Source organism: Pseudonaja textilis, chromosome 3 (genome assembly GCF_049901715.1).
Source record: "Pseudonaja textilis isolate UNSWEBS1 chromosome 3, rPseTex1.2, whole genome shotgun sequence".
NCBI classification, from domain to species: Eukaryota; Metazoa; Chordata; class Lepidosauria; order Squamata; family Elapidae; genus Pseudonaja; species Pseudonaja textilis.
The window spans coordinates 59768364-59781116 of NC_141992.1; the positions used below are offsets into that span (position 1 = coordinate 59768364).

At 41.9% G+C, this 12753-nt stretch overlaps 1 protein-coding gene and 1 pseudogene across 3 annotated transcripts in view; both read right to left on the reverse strand.

Annotated features, from left to right (window-relative positions):
- The window catches only part of BEND5 (BEN domain containing 5), an 862462-nt gene that overhangs the window by 685161 nt on the left and 164548 nt on the right, over window positions 1-12753 (reverse strand). The window lies entirely within an intron of this gene.
- Window positions 7750-9845, reverse strand: LOC148126135 (uncharacterized; annotated as a pseudogene).

The window sequence follows — 12753 nt, forward strand, 5'->3', positions numbered from 1 at the left end:
CCCCCCAAAAAGGCTATTAAGTCCTCCTTCTCTTCCTCATTGGGGACTTTGAAGCAAGAGTATGAAGTATTTTGCCTCACATCAACAACTTTTAAAGGGCAGAAGTTCCTGAAATTAGGGCCACAGAAAAGCAACGGAGGATCCGTTTAGACATCTGCCTCAGGGGCCAACATAAATAATTTTCAAATATTGTTTAGAAATGAATGCAGCAATTTCAAGATAATTGGTAAAGGGCTTGGGTGATTGAGGGGTGGCAACTTGGCATGAGACAATGTAGTCCAAGAATTTCTAAATAAACCACAACAAATATTTTTCCAAATATATAATAAAACTAAACCCCCATTCCCTAATTGTTGCTCCCAACATTGGTCTTATGTTTTCAAAAAATAAGAAAATAAGAAAACTGAAATGGAATTCAACTGAACTGGAATGGAACTGAAATGGAATGGAAGAAGAATAAAAACTCACTACTTGTTCAGCATGAGTGGTCTTTTTCATCACTAAATCCAGAAGAATAGCCTAAAGGAAAGTCAGCCCTCACACCCCCATTCTTTTCCCCCTTTGTCTTCTGTCCTTGTTGGAGCAAGCAACAATGGCTGAAGGTACCGATGTGGATGCGGAATTTCCAATTGAGTGTGGAATGGATGAGGAGGAGGATTGGCCATGGAACGAAGGATTGCATGAGCCCTCAGCAAGTACCATAAGTGGTGACACGCCACCTGCTGGTGGAACGGGGGATACTAAAAGTGAGACTGATGATGAATTGCAAAGGGTCATGAGACCCAAGAAACGAAAGGAGAGAAAAAGTGGCTTGGACTTCCATGAGGATTTGGGAGGAAAAGGTGTGAGAGGGAAGCTGCCTGCTTTTGCTCCTGGGAACACTGGAGCATTTGATAAATGGAGGGAAAGGAGGATAGCTGACGACAATGAATGGAGCACCTCCACCTCCAGTCTGGGGGCAAACACTCTAGAACTTCTCCGTATGAAGTATGGGGAATTGTATAAGGGACCACACCCCCAAAAGCATGTGAGACAACATGGGGGGGGGTGTCGAACAGAAGACACTTCCTTTTTTAGCTCTCTTCCTCGAGAAGGGAGGGAACGTAGCAGCAGAAGTGCAGGGAGTGAGAGTGCAACTGGGTTTGACTCTTTATTAGCCGACGTAGTCAGCACATCGGAGCCGCGGATGAGAGGAACTAAGCAATTGGCTTCCAGTGTGGGATGGTGTTGGTGACGGGGATATGGGTGTTAATGGTATTTGGTACATAACTTGTATATTTCGCAGTGAACAGTAACATGGTACAAAAGTAACCTGATGTAATAAGTATTCCACATAGTGGTAAATCATCATTGAGTGGATGACGGATGCATTAATTATGTAATTAGCTAATGTATGACATGCATAAATACAGCTCTGGCTGCAGATGAAGCCAGAGCTGACTTTAAACTGTTATGCTTCATTGTTACCCAATGTTTTGGAATGGAAGAATAAAAACTCACTACTTGTTCAGTGTGAGTAGTCATTTTCATCACTAAATCTGGAAGAACAGCTGAAAATTTGACTCATAAATTATCAAATACATTTCAAATCTCTAAAATGAAATTTTAAGGGTAAAGTTTTGAGTCTCACTTCTGGATATGTATGTAATGATGGTTTAATATATTATACAAAAATAAGATTTCAGTATAAGATGAATGACCTGCAATGAGTTTGAAGTCATTCTCCGTATCTTCTTCCCGCCTCTTGCTATCCATAAAGATAGTTGTTTAAAACTTTGCCTGCATTGTGTTTATTATCAGTGGTGGGATTCAAATTTTTTTACTACCGGTTCTGAGGGAGTGGCTTGGTGGGCGTGGCAGAGGAAGGATACTGTAAAATGTCCAGTCAGAGGTTGTATTTGCCAATTCACTGAATTACTTAAAATTTCTGCTAGCGGTTACAGAACTGGTCAGAACCTGCTGAATACCACATCTGTTTATTATGATATCTGCACAAAATAATTATCTTTGTTGTTAATGTAAACTTCTTTAAACAATGAGTGATTTTATTGGTTCCAATTTCCAACTTTGTAATATGGCCAGTTTTTATATGTCAATTTTTTTGATTTTCTATTTGTAAAGTTTGATTGCATATGAATTTGTCCCCCAAAATATGGAGAGAAAAATTGTTTTATCAGAGTTGATTATGTAGTTTAATTGCCAAAGCATGGCAATGTGGAACACTTTCTCCAAGATTCCAGAAGGAAAAGGAAACTGGGGAAAATAAGTAGAAGAACTGGTCTAAGGAAGAGTCCTAGCCTTGGAAAATCTCCATCTGTCAGAGCGTTAATGTTATGAAAATAGTGCCAATCATAGCATTGACAGATCTGTTGTAATATTCATTTAGCCTTTTCATTTTAGGTTATTTAATAAAAGTTATTTGATCTCTTTACTTGTTTAAACAGGGACTGGGCAATCCTTTATTTTATTCACATTCCATTTAATCACATTACCTCATAGTCACAATGAAATAAAGGGGGGAAAATTCTAAACCTGGAAAGTATTTAATGCTGGAGCAAAGGCAAAAATACCCTATAGATACCTCAAGCAGTTTGTGGGGTTTTGCTTTATTTCTGAAGAACAATGAAACAAGAAGAAGAAAAACAAAACTACTATTATAAGGACAGTTCTAGTAAATGGAAAAGCATGTGTTGTCCCATTTACCTAATAAATACATTTTTATTTTTTTTTCTTACCCCCAATCTTTGCTTATTTTTCATCTTATTTTTGTTAGAGATTACAGGCAGAGTCTGTTTACACAATATGTGAACACCATATCCAATCAATTGTGGGAATTAAAAAAGATTGTTTTAGCCCCAAACAGCCTCAGCGCTGGAGCTAAATTCCAACTCAGTCTAGATTCAGACACTTGTGCTATGCCAATACAGATTAATCTTTCAATAAAGTTAATAAATATATTCTAAAACGACCTAGAGTAATAGGGCTGCTGTAGAAACTCTTTATCTCTCTCTTAATCCTGTGCACAGTAGACAGAAGCAATATATCCACCACATTTTAATATTTTTAGTAAAAAAAAAGTGGCAGGAAGTCTCTCTTGATTGAAGAAGATCAAAAGCAGTCAAACATAACAGTTCCCTCATTTTACATCTTTAATTCTGTGTATTAGCAGAGGGATTAATATTTAGCCTGGCTAACTAGATCAGCCACGTGGTATGAACATAGCCAAGTAAATCTAATGTTTCCTGAAATTTCACATCAGTTTTCTCTGGTTAAAACTTAGCACAATTTTTTAACTAAAAAAAAAAAATGAGCAGGTTATGCCCTGACCTTGAAATAATTGAAATCTAGATGTCTTTTATGTAAAAGCATTCTGACTCCTTTTTATTGCTATTTAAAACACTGCTTTAGATTTCACAAGATATTATTTAAACCAAATAAGTTCAATGAAAGAAGAATTTAAAAACTTAAATTCTCAGATTGGGAATGATACTGATCTCAGCCATGGTTTCTTTTTTTTTGTAAACTGAATTAAATTTGAACAATGATATTGATTGAAATATTTAGGGAGAAAAATAGAGCACTGTCGGGGCATTTTCAAGATTGGCTTCATTCTAGCTGTTCAAAGTAACAAATGTGCCAATTATTGCATATCAAGCCTTGTGAAGACTTATTTAATTCACACATATTCCCTATTCATCCATTCATACTCCATCTTAATACTGAGACCTGCCTGCCTGGTAGAGTCCAATGGCCTTCCCCAGCCCCAAGATATGCCCCATGGCCCATTTTCCAGCCCTCGGGGTCTCCACAGCCCTTGCCTCCCTGCTAGTTCTTTCCCCTTCCACCTACAGGGCTTTTCCACTCACACTGGCTCCCCACAGGCCTTTTGTTCCCTACCAGCTGACCTCCCCTTCTCATCACACATTGCACACTTATTTTTCGAAGGTCTCTGGAGCTCCAGACCTTTCCCCAGCAGTGTGTAGACTTTGTTAAGTTCCTAGAAGCAGCTTCCATTTCAGTGCAATGGCACGGAATTGTAGGAGTGCTCAAAATGGAAGCTCCTTCTGGAAGGCAGCCAAGCTGCTCAGAGACAAGTGGCCTGCCTTTCCCAACATGAGATTCGGAAATCTTAAAAAGATAAGTGTGTGATGGGGGGAGAGTAAGGTTGGTTAGGAGCTGGGCCAATTCCTGGGACTTGGCAGGGCAAAGAGACACGGAGAGAGGCAGAGAGGTGCTGCAGTTGGTTGGTCTTAAGGACAAATGACCACAGGGCACTGCAATGGCTGTAATTTCAAACCCAGGTCATAAATAGCAATAGCAATAGCACTTAAACTTGTACACCACTTCGCAGTGCTTCTACATCCCTCTCAAGGCAGTTTACAGAGTCAGCATATTGCCCCCAAGAATTTAGGTTCTCATTTTACCTACCGCAGAAGGATAAAAGATTGAGTCAACCTTGAGCCTGGTGGGATTTGAACTGCCAAATTGTAGGCAGCTGGTTGCAGAAGTAGCTTGCAGTACTGTACTCTAAAACACTGTGCCACAGAGACTCCTAAAAAAATAAGTTTTTTGTTTGGGGGTGGGTGCACATTTGCTAAGTGACAGGTCATTAAGTGAAGACCACCTTTATCTACATAGCAACTATGTTTGAACACGGGTCCTAGTTCACTATATCCATGGAATTATGCATGATGGCATTGTTTAATTCAACAAATATGCTTTTTCACACTCATATTAGCCTAATATTTTCTCTAGTTTTCTTTCTAGAGTTATGTAGTTTGTTTTATTTTTTTGAAGTAAATCATCATTTCCCCATGTACTGCTTTCAGATATGCATATAATTCTTCAGTTGATCAACAGAAACAGCATGTGTTTATATATAAAAGTTACAATTCCTGAAACAAACTTAATTTCTTATAAATATTAAGATGACTAATATGTAGCATTTGCATAAAATAGGTCCCATGCTGCAAGAGTTCAAAACCAGCCCTACTCACACATTGAATAATTATATAGATTGTGTTGTTGTTGAGAAAATGAAATTATGCAGGCATTTTCAAGAAACAATGGTCTTGGGGGATTGCATGAACAATACTTCAAATTCAACTATTGCTGTAAAGTTTTAAATTTACATTTTAAAAGCTTTAATTGGAAATATTTCATAGTGCAATGATTTTATTCCTCGGCAACAGAGTCTGCTGTGAAAACACACTGGGTGCTCTGCCTACCACACCTGAACTTCTCTGACCTAATGTTTTTCTCTGCAGGGGTTTTCTGAATATTTCCCACAGATACAATACGCAGGATTAAAAAATGATACCAAGAACAAAAAAACACATGATTTCTTTTTTTCTAAATAAATGTTGCTGATAAATTTCCAAACATTTCCTGTTTTGACATAAAGGCCGCTGATACTTACCTGATACGCCCGTTCTCTGTGAGCTGTGAAGAGCATCCAGTGATGGGAAGGTGCTTCAGTCTCTTCTAGGAAGGCTGGGCTTAAACTTGAGGACACTCCTCCTCCTCCACGAGACTCCTCCTTAGTGTCCCCAGTTTTGTGAAGCCAAGGTGTTGATACCCTATATGCTTAAGCCTATGTAATAACCCTGGCTGGAACAGACCCTCTACCAGACAGAATAAAAGGAAGGGGCTGGATGCTCTTCACAGCTCACAGAGAACGGGCGTATCAGGTAAGTACTGACGCACTTTCTCCCATGAGCTGTTCAGAGCATCCAGTGATGGGACATACCAAAGCTTGGCACTATCCTAAGAGAGGGACTCCGTCTGGGTTGCAGACCTAACTGTCTCTGAAATAACTTGCTGCAAAACTCGCCTACCAAATGAAGCCTCAGCAGAAGCAAATACGTCAATTTTATAATTTCTAATAAATTGAGATGGAGAAGCCCAGGTTGCAGCTCAGCAAATCTCCTCTATTGTAGCTTGGGTCACCCATGCTGCTGTGGTGGCTGCACTCCTTGTGGAGTGAACGGTAATGCCTTGGGGCACTGGAATTGAGTGAAAGTCATATGACATAGTGATGGTGGCCCTTAGCCATCTACCTATGGTAGAGGGTGAAACCTTGCACCCCAGGGTGTTAGGCTGAAAGGACACGAAGAGGGCTTCTGTCTTTCTGGAGGGCACCGTGCACTCTATGTAGATGCATAAGGTTCTTCTTATGTCCAAGCGGTGCTATTGGTGTTCGAGCCCATGTGATGGACATGAGCAAAAATTTGGGAGCACCAGCTCTTGAGCTCTATGGAATGCCGAATTAACTTTTGGAATGAAGGAGGGATCTGGTCTGAGAACCACTCTATCCGAATGGAAAATGCAGAGGTCTTTGCGCACTGCTAATGCAGCTAGTTCGGAGATTCTTTGGGCAGATGTAATTGCTATCAGGAAAACTACTTTGTAGGTTAGAAATTGAAGCATCGTGGTCCTTAGTGGCTCAAAGGGACCTGTAGTAAGGGCCAATAGTACCTTATTTAAGTCCCAAGTTGGATATCAGTGCACTACGGGGGGCCTCAAGTTCTTGGCACTGCGCAGAAAACTGCGAATGCGAAAGTGATGAGATATGGAGGTAAGATCATACCAAGATATGATCAAAGCCAGGACCGCCACCTGTCTCTGCACAGTATTGGGTGATAACCCTTTGTTTAGGTCCTCCTGTAAAAACTCTAATAACTGCACTACTGATGGGGAAGTGGGGTCGATCTGAACCTTCTGACACCAATGGCAGAAGCTAGACCAGGTGGCCTCACAGATTCGGTTCATTGAAGGACGTCGAACCGACTGAATAGTGTGAATAACTTGAGTAGAAAGGTGTTCATCTCTCAGATGTCGCCATTCAACTTCCATACTTAGCCATTGGGGGTCTGGGTGTAGCTCTGGGCCTTGAGACAGCGATATGACCGATGATGGGATCCTCCTCGGTGGTACTATCGAGAGATCCTTCAGGTTTGCGAACCATGCTCACCTTGGCCAATAAGGAGCCACTAATAGAAGGTCCGCTTCTTCTTCCAGCAACTTCTGAATCAATTTGGGGATCATGGGGAGGGGAGGAAAGGCATATAGCAGTCCGATAGGCCAGTGACATCTGAGGGTATTCACGTCCTCTGCTACCTGCAATGGGTAATGAGAAATGAATCAGAGAAGCTGTGCATTGAGTGGGGAGGCAAACAGGTCGACTACCGGTCAGCCCAACCTCCGCGTAGCCTCCAGAAAGATCTTGGGGTCCAGATGCTACTCTGATTGGTCTAATGTGGCTCTGCTGAGCCTATCCGCTTGTACATTTGCTACTCCAGATATGTGCTCCGCCCTTAGAGAGAGAAGATGGATTTCAGCCCACAGGAATAGTCTTTCTGCTTCCCTCATTAGTAGATTGGAATGAGTGCCCCCTTGTTTCTTGATATGGGCCTTTGTAGTTGTCTGTTAAGATGAGCATGTGTTTGTAATGGAGATGCAGGAGGAATTGTTGGAGTGCCAAGTACACCGCTCTCAGTTCTAGCCAGTTGGTATTGTGTGCCTTCTCTGAATCCGTCCAAAGGCCTTGTGCTGTATGTGATGGAAGTGGGCCCCCCATCTCACTAGACTGGTGTCTGTTGTAACAATAGACCTGTGTGGATCCTTGAAAGGGCATCCCTTGTTGATTTTGGGTCGTGTCCACCATCGTAGAGACCTGAGAACGGTTGATGGAACTTTTACACAAGTCCTGGCGTCGTCTCGCCCGGCGCGTTGGAATGGCAACAGGAACTATTGCACGGTTCTTGCACGGAACTGGACCCAAGGAATAATAGAAATACAAGAAATCATTTTTCCGAGCAATTTAGAAAGTAGACATAGTTGAGCCAAATCTCTAATGCTTTCTTGTCTGTCAGGGGAGAGGAAAACTTTGCCTTCCAGGGTGTCAATGATGGCTCCAAGGTGAATGAGTCTAGTAGAGGGTGTTAAATGACTTTTTGACCAATTGATTGAGAACCCATGTTGTTGTAGGGTTACAAGTGTAGTTTGAGTGTTCGAATTTGCTTGATTGATGGAAGATGCCAGAATAAGAATGTCATCCAACTAGCATTGAAGTCGGATGGACCTATCTCTGAGTGATGCTGCCAAGGCAGCCAAGACCTTTGTAAAAGTTCTGGAAGCTGAAGCTAGGCCAAATGGGAGAGCAATATATTCGTAATGGACATTGTTGTAACAGAAACGAAGGAATTTGAAATGTGAGGGCCTAATTGGGATATGTAAGTAAGCTTCCATGAGGTCTATGGAGGTAAGGACATCGCTTTTTCTGATGCTGAGTAAATGGATTCAAGAGTGGTCATTTTAAATTTTTGGTAAACTAAAAGTTGGTTTGGACATTTTAAGTCCAGGATTGCCCTCCACCCCCCTGAACTTTTAGGGACCATGAAGAAGTGCGAATAAAAACCAAGAGCTTTTTGATTAGAAGGGAAGGGTTGTATGGCCCGGATCTCTAGTAGATGTGCTATGGCTGTGTCCATGAGAAACCTTTTTTCTGCATCCCTGGAAATTGGGGACTTCATAAAAAAATCAGGGCGGTGGTGGTGGTGGAGCTGAACTCCAGTGCCAAACCAAATCGTACTGTGTTCCTGACCCATGCATCAGTGGTAGAGGAGTCACATTGGTCAGCAAACATTTTTAGGCGACTGCCAATGGGAATCTCATTGTGGTCGTTACTTGGACCTGCAGAAGGGCCTAGATCCTGTTCCTCAAAATTGTCTCCTAGGATGGAGTCTCCTTCTATATCTGTCCCCAGGTTCAATTCTATCTGTCTGTTGTCTGAATCCAGGCTATCTTTGAAATCTTGGATAGTAGGGTTGGTAGAAGGGGCAAAAGGAACCCCTACGAAAGGGCTCTGGTGATCTGGACTCTGATTGACGAAAAAGAGAGGGAAGAATTTTCTTTTTGGTTCTGGTTTCAATTAGGAGGGGTTCAAGCACACTGCCAAATAGTTTGTTCTCCGAGATGGGAGCTGAGGCAAGCCGCCACTTGTGCTTGACGTCTGCCTGCCAATGCCTGAGCCAAAGTAACCTTCTAGCCGCAATTTGGGAAGCAATGGCCCTAGAGGAAAATTTAACTACATTGAAGGTAGCATCTGCTGAAAACTCTGCAGCGGCAATTAATTTAGCCACATCTTGATGTACCCTAATGTTTGAGGCTGGAATGGTATCCCTCAGGTGGCGAAGCAATCTGAGAGATGATCTGGTGAAAAAGGAGGCCGCTGTGGCCACTCTGATGGCCCATGCACCTGAGATGTGTGCCCTGTGGAGGACTAGTTCCGCTCTCTTGAGAGCCTTTTCAGCTTCACTTGGGATGGGTGAGGATGATGTAAGTGCAATGATAGGTTCGTCCACTTCTGGAGTGTTTAGAAATTTAGAGAACTTGGGTGCCAAATTATAGTATTTTTTATCATGTCCTGTGGGAGTGGGATATGAGGCTGCTGTAGCCCATTGTTTTTGCATTAAATTGGAAAACATGTGTGGCAGTGGGATAACCTCTGCCTCAGTGATTGGTTGAGAGAATATGAGATCTTCTGCTTCCCCTGGAAGTATTTGGTAGGGGAGAGGTACCCGTATTATCCAGCCGTACAGTGTTCTTGGCCTTAAACAGCAGAGATTTAAATAATTGTGGGCGGAATAATCCTGTAAATACAGGGAGGTCAGGTGAGAGGCCTTCATCATCAGACATCCCCCTTTCTAGTGGATCCACCTCTGACAATACCTGGTCAACGGTGTGTACCAACCCCTCCTCCATTTGATCCATTGGATCCCCTTGATCTCCCATATCCTGTGTGTACTGAGGGTCTCTGACAGTGGGCAATGATAGTTCTGGGGGGGGGTACCTGATGAAGATGTGGATCCATGATGCCCAGAGATCGTTCAGAAAGGGATCCACAAACTGAAGCTGAGGGTGTTCGTCCTTCCTGAATAGCCTGTTGGATGCCTGCTTATATGCCCTTCTGGATAGCTAGCTCCCTCCACGCCCTCATGTTGTCAGGGATTTCCTCCAGAAATTCCTCCTCTTTTCTGAGGCCAGCTGCAGTTGCAGTGAATATTGCCTCTGGGGCCCTCCTTGGGGAAAGAACGTTAGAAAGAGCCTCCTGGGGAGGTTTTATCAATATGCTGCTCCTTCTGGATAAATCCAGAGGGGCGGTTGGAGGGTTCTGGGCCTGTGAGGTAGAGGGTATGATGAGTGGTGAAGAGGTGGGCTGTGCAGCTGCTCGTGTACATTTTTCCACCTGTCTTTCTAATGCCTGATGGTGTCTGCTGCATCTTTCTCTGCTGCCTTAGAGGTCTTTTTGGGGTCTGTGGACTTATCTCTATTTTTAGCAGTTAGTCTAGATCTGGAGTTGTAGTTGCTGGTCATGGTAATGCCTTTGACAGATTAGTAATGGAAAAGAGGCTATGAAATTAGGTGGCTGGAACACCTAGGGGCCTGCTCCCTTAAGGGGCAGGGGATCCTGGCATAAATAGTTCCCCGATGCCTTTAGCAAATCTTGTCTCCTGTTTTGTTTTGTTATCTATCTATCTATCTATCTATCTATCTATCTATCTATCTATCTACCTATCTATCTTTTAATAACTTAAAGATTTGTAGAATTTAAGTCAATCAAGTCAATTTTTGAATAAAATACTTGTAACATCAAATATGGAGACCAGAACACCCCCCTCCAGACCCGGCATTTATATGAGGGCACAGAGGTCTGTAACTGATAATTAGATCAGTTTAGCTGCACTTATTGCCTGTGGAATCCAGCAGTTCAAGTCCTCTATCATCCAGTGGACTGGTGGTAGGGACCTCCCCTTCCCAGGTCCCCAAGAAGGGAAACCTTGTTGGGTAACTTGCCTCACAGACAGTAACAATTACTCAGCAAACTTAACCACACGGCCTTTAAAATGGTGGCCGCCTCGTGGCAGAATGAAAATGAAAGCAGCTATCACTGCCCGACCTGCTGAAAGCAAAACCACTCAGCGGGAAGGCGCAGGGGCTAATTCCCTGCCCTGAGGTGTTCTGCGAGGAAAGCCTCATAATAAAAAGGAAAAAAAGGCTGCACTTTTAAATGGAAGCTTCAAACCTCAAAGGGACAGAGCGTTTACTCAGCCGGCTGGGAGATCAGAGAGATAAGCCTCCTTGTTTAGAAGTTTAAGGCAGCCTGTCTCTGAAACGAGAGGCTTTTAGCCTCAGAGCAGATTGGAAAGATAAGCCTCCACGTTTATGAGGCTTTAGCCTCGGGAGGCTGGAATGCTCATAAAAAACTAGCGAAATGACTTTTGGAGGTTCCCAGGGGTGGTGGGGGTAGTTGGTGACAGAAACTATGGTTTTACCTGACCTGAGAAATAAATCAGCTAAATCAGCTATATCGCCAGTGTTCTGTTCCGACCAGGAAACCAATAACACAACCTGTCTGAAGAAAGGCTGAGCTAAAACTGGGGACGCTAAGGAGGAGTCTCGTGGAGGAGGAGGAGTGTCCTCAAGTTTCAGCCCAGCCTCCCTAGAAGGGACTGAAGCACCTTCCCATCACTGGATGCTCTGAACAGCTCATGGGAAAAAGACTATTTCTAATCCATACCATACTTCTTGTTGTTTTATTGTATAATACATTATATTGCATTATTTAAAATATTAATTACATCTTACTTTCCCAACAGATGGACTCCCATACAAAGTCAAGTTAGCTTTCCATATTTGGACCCAAACTTGTTTTATTTTTTTTATTTTTTGGGGGGGGGTATCCCTTCCCTTTGTGTTTAACCAGATAACTCTGTTTTTCTTTCCCTTTGCTAGCAGTAAATTCAGGAGTTTGCAATACAGTCCCTGTTACATTCCAAGATGGTGTCAATGGACATCATTTTTTTTAAAAAGTGTACAAAACCTTAATTATCTATATTAGTGAATATTATCAACAATATTAAGTATGCTCCCTGACCAATCCTTGAATGATCATGACCTCAGATAGTGGTGGGATTCAAATTATTTTACTACCAGTTCTGTGGGTGTGGCAGAGGAAGGATACTATAAAATCTCCAGTTAGAGGTGGTATTTTCTGGTTCTCCATGGTCAGAACCTGCTGAATTCCACCTCTGACCTCAGAAATAGGTAGTGTGACTCCCACAAAACTCCTAGATGATTCTTACCAGAACCTGCAAGTTAAAGCACCATATATAGGTGCTTATATACAGACACAAAATCATTTCTAAATCCACTAATTTAAATAAAATCTAATCCACTTCTTTGCTACAGGTTAGTCCAGATTAAATAAAATTTACTAAAATAGAATCTAGTAGAAATACAAAAGTAGAACATACAGAATAGATAAAAATATAAAAATATACAAGTATTCTTGCATTATTTGGCTATTAGCAATAAACAAGTTTTACAAGCTTTACAAAATTTGAAATCGCAAGCATTACCTTGGGTCCTTATCTGCTAGTGAAAATTGAATATAAAATTTTTCAGTCTATCTTGGAAATTGAGTTAGAAAAGGCATTAATAAGCTGTTCCTATATGTCTCGATAGAAATTACTATATAACAGAACATGAGTTCATATTTCAATATTACCATCTTTAGAAGGGCAAAGCCTTACCACGTAGGAAATTTTGTGGATTTTTTTTCTTCAGCTCTGCTGATAGTATTATATTGAAACATAATATCAATGCTTGCAAAAATTTATCATTTGTAACTTCAGTCAGATACAATGCCGCTTTGAAGGGTGCATTGCTGTGGCCCAATTGTACCTTGCT